The sequence below is a fragment of the Pteronotus mesoamericanus genome, unplaced genomic scaffold, assembly GCF_021234165.1.
Source record: "Pteronotus mesoamericanus isolate MK-2021 breed Mesoamerican mustached bat unplaced genomic scaffold, CSHL_Meso_final contig_164, whole genome shotgun sequence".
Lineage (NCBI taxonomy): Eukaryota > Metazoa > Chordata > Mammalia > Chiroptera > Mormoopidae > Pteronotus > Pteronotus mesoamericanus.
In genome coordinates, this window is record NW_026555065.1 from 17,068,324 (window position 1) to 17,079,712 (window position 11,389).

The window sequence follows — 11,389 nt, forward strand, 5'->3', positions numbered from 1 at the left end:
AGTACCGTACCACTTCAAATTAGGAAGGTAAGAAAGATCTCTGTTGCTGCTTTACAAATATTCAAACACAGGGATTGCCAAGAAAAAGATTACAACTATTTAACTCTTTCCCTAATACTTAAGATAGGCCATTTAAACTGTTTCATAATCTTTTTATAGGAGATCAGCAAACTACAGCCTGTGGGCCAAGTGGGCCAGCAGCCTGTTTTGGTAAACAAAGTTTTGTGTAAACACAGCCACAGCCCTGCATTTGCATACTGTTTGTGCTGCTTTCCCGCGGGCAGTGACCCTAGGGCCCAGAAAGCCTAAAATGTTTGCTAACAGGCACTTTACAGAAAGTTTGCCTCCCTCTGAAATTGAGAGGGTGTCCAACAGTGCTTCATTCTTTTGTGATTTTTATCCCAGTGCTTCCTTTGATTTCTAAGAATGATGCAACTGCTATGTATTTACACACTTTAAAAATGCGTTCAGCTTTGCGCAGCAGCAGGAGGCCTGTGGATGCCGGGAGGAACGCCATGAGCAACAACCCTGCGCTCTCTGATAGCAGGGGGACTGGGGAGGCTCAGGCTCCTCTTTCTGTTCTCTGCACTCTGGAGCATCAGACAAGTGCCCCGATTCCCTGATTCTTAGTTTCTCTGTCGATGAAGGGTGTACTGGTTGAGTTCATTACAGAACCCTGAAACTCGGATCCTCTCTGGGGGAACTGAGGCCATTCTTTGGTCAAGGAGGGTTATGAGTTGAGCCAGGGCTGGGCACTTTGCAAAGGCCACCACAGCCAAAGACTGCCAGTGCCCCCAAAGTGGGTTGATACTCAGAATGGGCCATGGTAATGAAGCCAATCACCCAAGGTCTGTCAAAAAATTTGAACTGGAGGCCTCGGAAGGTGAGTGGAATAGGTATGTGGAGGCATTAGAGGTCATGAGCAAGGAGCTGCCTCCTATCCTGACAGCTTTGTGTTTTGAGCCTGTTCCTAGGCCTTTGGTCAACACTAGTTCTTCTCGGTTTTGGAGAGTTTGTCTGCTTTTGACAACCAACAGAGTCCTACATAGGTGATCTTGAAGGTTCTTTCAAACAAATGTTCTATGGCTCTGTGAAGAGAGGGTTCATCATAAATGCATCAAGAACATGCCGCTTCATAGTGACATGTGCCAAGAGCCGGCATTGTGACAGGTTGGGAGTTGGGTGCATAAGGAATGGTCCCAGGCCTGCAGCAGGGACTTCCACGCCTGGGGCACAAGCGGGATGAGGCAGGGCGCGTCCTCCACGTGGGGCTGTGGGTGTGAAACCTTGCAGCAGCTCCAGCAGCACTGTTGCACCTGTAGAAGATGTCCAGACCCAACTGGCCCAAAGCTTTGAGATCACCCTTGGCCCCTTTCCTCTTACACATCCAATCTGTGAGGAAATTCTGCTCGTTTCACAGCAAAATATATCCAGAATCCAGTGACTTTTCACTCCTTCCTCTCCTCACTATCTCTCATCTGGATTGTTGCAATCCTCTCCCTTGCTCATAATACTTTCCCTCTTGTCCCATAATTTGTCCTCAACACAACAGTTGATCCTGTTAAAGATCTGAACAGATCATCTCACTCCTCTGTTCAGAAGCCTGCAATGGTTCCCACTTCATCCAGAGAAAAACCCTTTCCTGTCTACAGTGGTTCACATGTGTGTGCATTCACACAGTTGGTTACTCCTTTGACCTCATCTACCGCACCTCTCCCCGCATCCTTGCTCACTCTCCTGGCCTCCTTGCTAGATCTGGCACATGCCAGGCATGCTGCCGCCTCAAGGCCTTTGCACTGTCTGCTCCCTCTGCTGAAGTTCATTTACCCCCTCCTGCACCTCTTTTGGGTCTTTGCTCAAATGCACCTTCACAGGGAGGCCTCGGGGGGAGTCAGGGACTGCCCTATCCAAAATTATAACTCTTCATCACTTGATTCCCCAATCCCATCCCTTCCTCCTCATTTGCACTTATCAAGGTCTAACTTTCTACTGAGGTTATCTTGTCTCTCCCCCACCTACTAAGCTCTGTGGGCGGGAACTTTGAACTGTTTCGCTACTGCTTTATCCTCTGTGTTTAGCACAATGCCTGGCACAAAATAGGCACTCAATAGATCTTTGTTGAATGAATGCATGAAAGAAGGCGGAATGAAGTAAGGAAATCAGCATCTGCCATGCAGCCGCCTCTGTGCAGCACTCACACTCATACTTACTGCCTCCCTGACCACTCTTACTGCCTCACACTTGTTCAGAGTTTGGGATTGGAGGAAAAACTAACCCGAATCTCAAATAGAAAAGCCTCACCCTAGAACAGGGGACTCCTTGAGCTACTCTGTACTTAATGGTCCTATGCTGCTTATAGCTCAGAATGTAGAATAAATTTAGTAACTAACGATTCCTATATGAAGGGAGGTGACAGCGTGCGCGACATTTCTATGCGATTGAACGGGAAGGAAGCAGAAATGCACAAGGCACTTCCAGTGTCTATAATGTTTTATTTTTAGGTTGTATGAGCATGGACATGAGAATGTGGTATATTATTCTTTATATTCGTATATGCTTGAGGTATCTAGTGGGAATTACCAAAAGGAACAGCCAGCTAAAATGCAGCCATTCTCTCTCCCACAACTGGCTTCCCAGAGTTTGCACCAAGTCTGACTTCAGTGCATTGACAAAGAAAGTTAGCAACAGAAAAGAAACTAGAAGTCTAAACCTCTGTCCTGATTGGTTTAGCAAACACTTACAAAGTGATAAATAGCCAGTAGCTACAAATTTTACCTTTTTCCCATGAACCAGAAACTGTGCCACTTCATCCTTCACCTGGCCTAACCCTCCCCGCAGTGAGTGAGAAATGTGGCCCACACCTATGGCTCTCCCATCTGCTCTCTAGCTGCAGCAAGGTGCTTTCATCTTCATAGAAAGATTGAAGATTGTGTTGGCGACCCACTTATCTGGTTTCCTTAGTAACCAGAGCAGAGTATTTAAAGTGACGGCATCCCTTGCCCAGAATAGAAATTGAGTAGGCCTGATCACGGTGCCCTGGGTCTGCGCGGGGCTGCTTTAACTTTCAAAGGCTCTTCCTCACCTGGCTCTTCGGGATAGCAAACCTCTAAATCATAGCAAATAAATTTAGCCAATTTAGGTGCTCTGGAAATGCTGAACAAACTCTCTTTTAAGTTGGCAATTTAAGAGGGTTTTTCTATGTTCTTGGAACTTTAGCAGCAGTTTGGGTATGTTGCCACCAGTTTTCATGAAATCTGAGCAAGAAGCAAGACGATGAGGCTGCCCAGCATTTAGGAAAAGCACAAAGAAAAAAAAAAATAAAAGGAAATCTCTGTTGAAGAACTATATCTGGGCATCTATTGTTTTATCTGCTTAGTACGTCCCTTCTTTGCAGAATGGCTCTGCACCCGCCCCAACCCCATCCCACGGGTATAATTTCTTAATTGCAACAGAAACAGTTAACTGACCCTGAAATCATTCACTGGCCTGGAATCCTGAAACAGTTACTCCAATCTGGGCCAATGGGTCTCTTTTTTTGGATTTTTGGATTTGGGTCCATTGGTTTGGGTGCCTGGATTTTAAGCCAAGAATCTCCAGTGCCATTGGTGGCCATGAAGAAGCAAAGTCTGGATCAGCGTCAAACAGGTTTTCTTACCCTCAGATGTTTTAGAGCCTCCGATACCCTAACGCCTTTGACTCCCGCTGCGGGGAAAGATTACTGGTAAGTCAGGCAGCATTTTTCCAGCGTGCTGGACCATGGAACACAGAGCTCTCCACATTTACTTGGCCACGGAGTACTTTCTCTATGCAAAAACTATGGCCATCCTGGGGAACTAGCTTTCATGTATCGTGCAACCAAATGTGCTGCTTCAACTGTGAAGATCCAGGAGGATGGGACTGCCGTCACTCAGAGGTTCTCAGTCGCGGGTGGTTTCTCCCCAAGGGAACATTTGGCAAGTTCAGAGATATTTTTGATTATCACAACCGGAAAACGTGCTGCTAGCATTTTTACATGGAGACCAGAGAAGATGCTTAACATCATACAATGCACCAGACAGTGCCCCCCTACACACACGCACAACAAAGAATTATTTGGCCCAGAATGTCAATAGCGCAGAGGTTGAAAAACTAGACTCATTTAGTGCCAAGATGCTAGATTAGTCCCGAATGGGTTCAGGGCCCCAAGTCAGTGGGCAGTTGCTCACATGGTGCAATCAGATGCTCTTGACCTCTGCTTCTGGCACACGTTTAGACATTTTCTAATGTTTCAGAGTGGGCTTAGCCACACACATTCTGATCTTCTGGATAGAAGAGGCCTCTTCCCGCCCCACTTCCTGGGGCAGAGGATGGGGAGAGTTCACCCCGAGCTTCTGATCACATGCCAGTGCCTCCTCCCACGTCCCCACTTATTTTCTCCCATCACATGTGGAGGCGTGTGTGGAGCAAAAAGGCAGGGGCGCACCCCTGGCCAAGGCTGTGAGTGAATGAGCATGAGTCAAGGGCCCGCAAAGGCCTGGAAAGGGAGCTGGCCCGGCCCTGACCCCACAACTGGGCCCCGCAAGAGCGGGAGGACCACTGTGTACGACGCCGGGAAGTGGAACCCCGTCACCTGCCCTGGGAATGACATTCCCGAGGCAAGTGCATGATAGCCCCTGCCTGCTGCCCTAGCCACTTCTCAAGGAACCATGCCCACCCCTCCCTCCCACCGCCAGAGGACCCTTGGACAGGGTCTTGGAAGTGCCTGAGCAGCCCCTGTGTTCCTGGAGAGGAGAATGGAGCACAAAGCCCATGCTGGACGACAATGTGGATTCACTCTCTTGTTAAAACCTTCACGTCCTGGTTTGCCCCAGAGTCCGGGCTTCCTCAAATGTGAGACTTCATTTTAAAACAAACTCAGTCCCAGATCATTTGTGAAGAGTGGTCACACTACTGTTCAAAGACGTAAGGAGACAAGTCATGAGATGAGCACCTTCTATGACATTTTAATTGAATTACATGATTATTGCCGATTGTGTGCCCAGGCTGGAGTTAGGTGCCTGTGGGATAGAAAGCAGTACAGACAGTCCTGACTCACACGCAGGTGTGTGCACAAAACTCAGAACATTTTCCCAGACAAACCATTTTGAAGTGCTGATGATACTTCCAAGCTAAGCCCCAGAAGCCCTAAACATAAATCATACTGGAGTTGAAGTGATAGAACTACCCCCAACACACGCACACATGACTATAGGAAGCAATGCTTTTACAAATATAGTACTTCAGCTACCTAGATTGAAACTGGGGGTGTGACTTCCCCTTTTTCCTTGGAGAAAATGAAAATAACTCAGGCTAGTAGGTATACAGTCACAATTTCCTGGCCTCTCCTGCCAGCAACACATGCAAGTGGACACATACGTGTTTGCGCGCGCACACACGTACATGGTCTGTTTCTTATCCAAACTCCCACCCCAGTGGAATAGTGAGAGTCAAGGTTCCCTGGTGTGATGTCAAGCCAGTGGCATTTTCCCCCACTGGGATGTCTATCTCAGGATAGACACTCTCCTATCTGTGGCCTCCAGGTGCTGATGGCAGGGATGATGGAACACAGCCGACGTTCAAGAGCATGTGGACAGAGGCCCAGGGCTGGCAGCGTGTGGGGAAGGCAACCAGAGCTGCACCCCAGGCAGAGCGTCCGGGAAGAAGGGCCTTTGGTATGGCGAGGACCCAGAGATGATTCAGTTCAATTCCCTTGTTTGTAGATGAGGAAACTGAGGCTCAAGGTCACGTGGACTTTTGGAGGCATGTTAGGGAAACCCAGATTTTCCAATCCCCGGGTCCTTGTTACTTCATCCTGTGCCTCAGGCACTACAAAATCCTTTGGGGTTCTCCTGAACCCCCAATTCTACTTTTGAAAATAGATTCTCTAAGGAAAGTTTTATGTTCTGGCCAAAATAACTATACTTTCTAAGTTGGGATGATAGAATTCCTGAGGCAGAGCGAGCAAGACTTTGCTACCCAATGACGCCGCAGACGCCGCACCTTCCCTGCACCTGGAATCTTCCGCTAACCAAGCGGGAAACAGCCGCAGGGCAGCACTGCCGGCCAGCAGCACCTTCTACCGTCATCACCACGTGTACCTCCACCAGTTGCAGAGGGGCTGGCTGCCTTGCTCCTGGCCATCTTTCCACCCCTGCAAACGTTCTTAAACCCCAAGAGCCCTAAGGCTGCTTCCTGGGGGTGTAGGACAGTGTCAGAGGGGGAAATACAAATGCTTTGCTGAAAGATTTTATTCTGCTGCTTCGTGCTGCTCCGGCCACAGACATCTGCAGAGTATCCCGGCCTCTTTTCTAACCTCGATGTGCCAGGCATCTCCCTCAAGACCATGCTGCTTTTTACAAGATCCTCGGGCTTCCATGGTGGGTGGGTGTGCTCTGGATGTGCAACTATGATGCAGTGATCTATTGAATGTGCAGGATTGATTGCAGCTTGCAAGATGCTTTTACGTTTGACCCTGTGACAGGTCGGCCCAATATGCCTATACCCATTTTATGAATAAGAAACTGAAAATAATTTTGGTTATTCTTCAAATTTATCCAGTGGCAGAGATGAGATTAGAACCTGGATCTCTGGATCCAGTATCCTTTCCACCAAAAATGCAGCAGTCTTTTTAAAAAGTCTAATTTCTTTTAAATAGGCAATACCTACACATCGTTCAAAATCCAAAAAGATAAAAAAAAGTGTACGGTGAAAACTAAGTCTTTTCCCTGCTTTAATCTATGCACACATGCGTGTGTGTAAATATAATTGAGGTAGCTTTTATTCACACAAACATATGTTTTCCACTTTGGCATGTGGAGCTGCCTTGCATAAGGATCAGTGCTGCTCACGTGGTTAAGGGAGGGCAGTCTATCTCCCAGTTAAGTACATGCCCCCCTGGAGTCAGGCAGCTCCAGGGCAGAACTGGCACTGATCACATGCATGAGATATAACCTTTCTGAGCTTCTGGCTTCTCATCTGACAAATGAACGTAATAACTCATAACACATAGGGGAGGAAGTGTTCATAACATGCTTAGTACATAATACATGTGTTTAATAAATGGGGGCAATTTCCTGCATACCTACTATGTATCAGGCACTGCTAGGCATAAGAGGAGATGAATAAAAGGAAGCATTAGCTCTTAAATTGCTTATAATTTAAAATAGGAAAAGGAGATGTAAGCAAACAAATTATAGCACAGCAGAATGGGTGGTAAGCAATTAATGTAGAGGGTAAGAACATAGGCCTTTGATTCAAATTTGTGAATTCCTTTGGGAGGACAGGCCACCATGCCTTAATGTGCACCTACTGATTTACTCAGAGATGTGAGAGTGAAAAGAAGGGGACATGCAGGATCTGGGGTTTGAATCCCATCTTGGGCAAGTTACTTTACTTGCCTGAGCTTCCTTGCCTATAAAACAGGATTAATAATATAGAGTTGCAAAGATTAAGTGAAATAATGCACGGCAATTAAAACACTGCCTGGATTATGACAGACATTTACTAAAGAGTGATTTTAGTCATTATAACATCTAATTCGATGTATGAATGAATCCCCTAGCAGGAGTACATACCCGGGGCCAAGGCAGCAGGGCGGGGGGTAAGCGTTGCACTGCCGTGACAACCCTGACTCTAGCCCCTGCCCTTGGCTTCGCCACGTGCCAGCCCCGTCTTTGGCATTTCACCTGTGTCTCAGTGCTCACAGCCTCCTTGTGAAGAATGTATTACTCCCTTACTTTTATATAGTGTTTATTTTTATTTTTATTATATTTTATTGATTATGCTATTGCAGTTGTCCTGATTTTTTCCCCCTTTGCCCACCTCCACCCAGTACCTCCCACTCCCTCAGGCAATCGCCCCACCATTGTTCATGTCCATGGGCCATATGTATAGGTTCTTTGGCTGCTCCATTTCCTATACTGCACTATACACCCCCATGGCTATTCTGTAACTACCTATTTGTATGTCTTAATCCCCTCACCTCTTTACCCATTCTCCACCCGCTTCCCATCTGGCAACCATCTCCATACCCATGACTCTTGTCTCTGTTCTTGTTTGCTTAGTTTGTTTTTAGATTAAATTGTTGATAGATATGTATTTATTGCCATTTTATTGTTTATAGTTATCATCTTCTTCTTCTAAATAAGTCCTTTTAACATTTCATTTCATATAACAATGGTTTGCTGATGATGAACTCCTTTAGTTTTTTCTTGTCTGGGGAGCTTTTTTCTGCCCTTCGATTCTTAATGATAGCTTTGCTGGGTAGAGCAATCTTGGCCATAGGTCCCTACTTTTCATGACTTTGAATATTTCTTGCCAATCTCTTCTAGCCTGCAAAGGCTCTTTTGAGAAATCAGCTGTCAGTCTTATGGGTACTCCCCTGTAGGTAACTAACTTCTTTTCTTTTGCTGCTTTTAAGAGTCTCTCTTTATCTTTAATCTCTGGTTTTTTTAAAAAAAAAAGATTTTTTTAAATTTATTTATTTTTAGAGAGAGAGGGAGAGAAACACCAACATGTGGTTGCCTCTCACACGCCCCCTACTGGGGACCTGGCCCTCAACAGAGGCATGTGCCCTGACTAGGAATTGAACCGGTGACCCATTGGTTCATAGGTTGGCATACAACCCACTGAATCACACCAGCCAGGGCTAACTTTTGGCTTTTTAATTATGATGTGTATCAGAGTGGACCTCTTTGCATACATCTTATTTGGGACTCTCTGTGCTTCCTGGATTTGCATGTCTATTTCCTTCACCAAATTGGGAAAGTTTTCTTTTATTATTATTTCAAATAGATTTCCAATTTCTTGCTCTTTCTCTTCTCCTTCTGGCACCCCTATGATGTGACTGTTGTACTTCTTGAAGTTGTCCAAAAGGCTGCTTATATTATCCTCATTTTTTTGGATTCTTTTTTTTCTTGTTGTTCAATTGGTTGTTTTTTGCTTCCTTATGTTCCAAATCATTGATTTGATTCTTGGCTTCATCCACTCTACTGTTGTTTCCCTGAAAATTGTTCTTTATTTCAATTACTGTATCCTTTGTTTCTGACTGGATCTTTTTTATGCTGTCGAGGTCTTCACTAAGTTCCTTGAGCATCCTTACAAACAGTATTTTGAACTCTGCATCTGATAGACTGTTTATCTCCATTTTGTTTTGTTCTTTTTCTGGAGTTTTGATCTGTTCTTTCATTTGGGCCATGTTTCTTTGTCTCTTCATTTGGTAGCCTCCCTGTGTTTATTTCTATGTATTAGGTAGAGCTGCTTTGACTCCATGTCTTGGTAGTGTGGCCTAATGTAGTAGGTGTCCTATAGAGTCCAGTGGCACAGCCTCACCTATCACCCAAGCTGTATGCTCGAGGTGTGGCCTTCATGTAGGCTGAACACACCCTCCTCTTGTAGTTGAGCCTTGGTTGCTGTTGGCAGATCAATGGGAGAGATTTTTCCAGGCCACTCAGCCGTAAGGACTGGCTGTGACCACTGACTACCACCCTCCGCCCTCCTTGGAAGATCAGCTGTGCAGGGGCAGGGTGGTGGTGCCCTGATGTGGTCTGTAGCTGTCCACTGGGTATGCCTGCCCTGGGGTTTCCTGGGTGGTGCAGGCCAAGTTCAGCCCCCACCTGTGTTTTTCCCTGGGCACCATGCCTGAGCTATAAAGCAATCTGAGATGGCTGCTACTTATGCTGGGCTTAGAGATTCCCAGGTAGAGCCGAGCTGTGAATCTAGACTGCTGCTAGTGCGGGGCCTGGGGCTCACTGAGGCCAGCTGTTGCTTATTTGATAGGATTTAGGAAGTTTTGAAGCTTGAGCCAAAACCAGCCATTCATATGGAAAAGCAGCTTGGGTGGGTCTATAAGCTGGGTAGAGTGGGATCTCAGGGGATCTCCAAGGTAGGTCAAACAGTGTTAGCCAGGTTCATAGTCTCAGATATGGCACCAGCTTACTGGCTCTGTGGAGTGAGAGATCAGAAAACGGACAATGGCCTCTGTCTGTCCTAATACCAGACACTTCAGTTTCTCCCTGTGTGCCACTGGTACCTTTCAAGCCCCTGCCCAGGTGCTGGAGCTCAGAGGGAGTGAGTCTGAGTAGGTGAGTCTGTGTGTGGGTTTTTTAAGAGGAACTACTTGGGGTTCCAGAAATTTCTTCCACCAACTCAATCCCTGCTGATTTTTGCAGCCAGAAGTCGTGGGGACTTACCTTCCTGGCACTGGAACCCTGGGCTGTGGGGCCTGGTGAGGGGCTGGGACCCCTTGCTCTTGAGATAGCCCTCCAGAATTTTTACCTACCACATGTGGATGTGGGACCAGCTTGGTCCATGTCTTTGCCACTCCTACCAGTCTGGATGGATGTGGTTTCTTTAATTCCGTAGTTGTCAGACTTCCATTCAACTCAGTTTCTGATGGTTCCAAATGATGATTGTTCTATATTTTAGTTGTAATTTTGATGTGGTTGTGCAAGGAGGTGAGACATATCTGCCTATGCCTCCATCATGACTAGAAGTCCCTTTTCACAGAAGGAAACCAAGGCTTGGAGAACTTCTCCCAAGGAAGAGGGGGGAAATAGCAACTTCCTTCTCATCGTTCTCTTATCATCTGGCTCCCCAGAGAGGAGAGTCACTAATATCAGAGCCTCAGGGGACTGGGGCATTTCTGGGGCAACATTTACTGCTTACTCTTCAGCCTGCTATGGGCTGGAGCTGGGCGAGAGCAGGAGCAAGCTGGCAGCTCCCGCCCCCTCCTCCTGTGAGCGGACCGACCACCAGGCCTCAATGCACACTCACTGATTCACCCACAGCTGTGAGAGTGAGAAGAAGGGGTGTGCTGGACGCAGTATGAACCCAATACAGGAGGATATGGAGCTCCCTTTCTGTCTGCTCTTGCCTTCACAACATCTGTCTAGGTTTTGGGGAAAGGTTGGAGAGAAGAGGAACAGAGGAGGAAAAATTGGGCAGCTTATTGAACGAAATGGGTGGCCAGTCCCTTCTCAGCCCCGTACTCACAGAGCAGCCCCTCGATGGGCCTCCCATTGCGCCACTGTGATGAGCCCTGGCCCTGAGCAGCACCTCCCACTGAGGTGCTGAGATGGGTGTTACGTTGACGAAATGCCAGAGAGTGCGGCTCCTGCCGCCCTTGTCATCACCGTTGTTGATATTATCCTTTCCCTTGTTTATGTGGTACCTTCTAGTTTACATAGCCCTTTTTAGCCACCATGTCTTCTTATTTCATGGAAGATTACAATGTTGACGTGCAGCTGGTGTGTAGGCGCGGTGGGAGGTTGGGAATGGCTCCTCCCTGCTGCTACTCCTCTCGCTCTCCCTTCATTTTCGGCCTTCTGAGAGAGACTGGGTTGGTGTTTGGAGCCCCCTTTTGGAAAAAGAA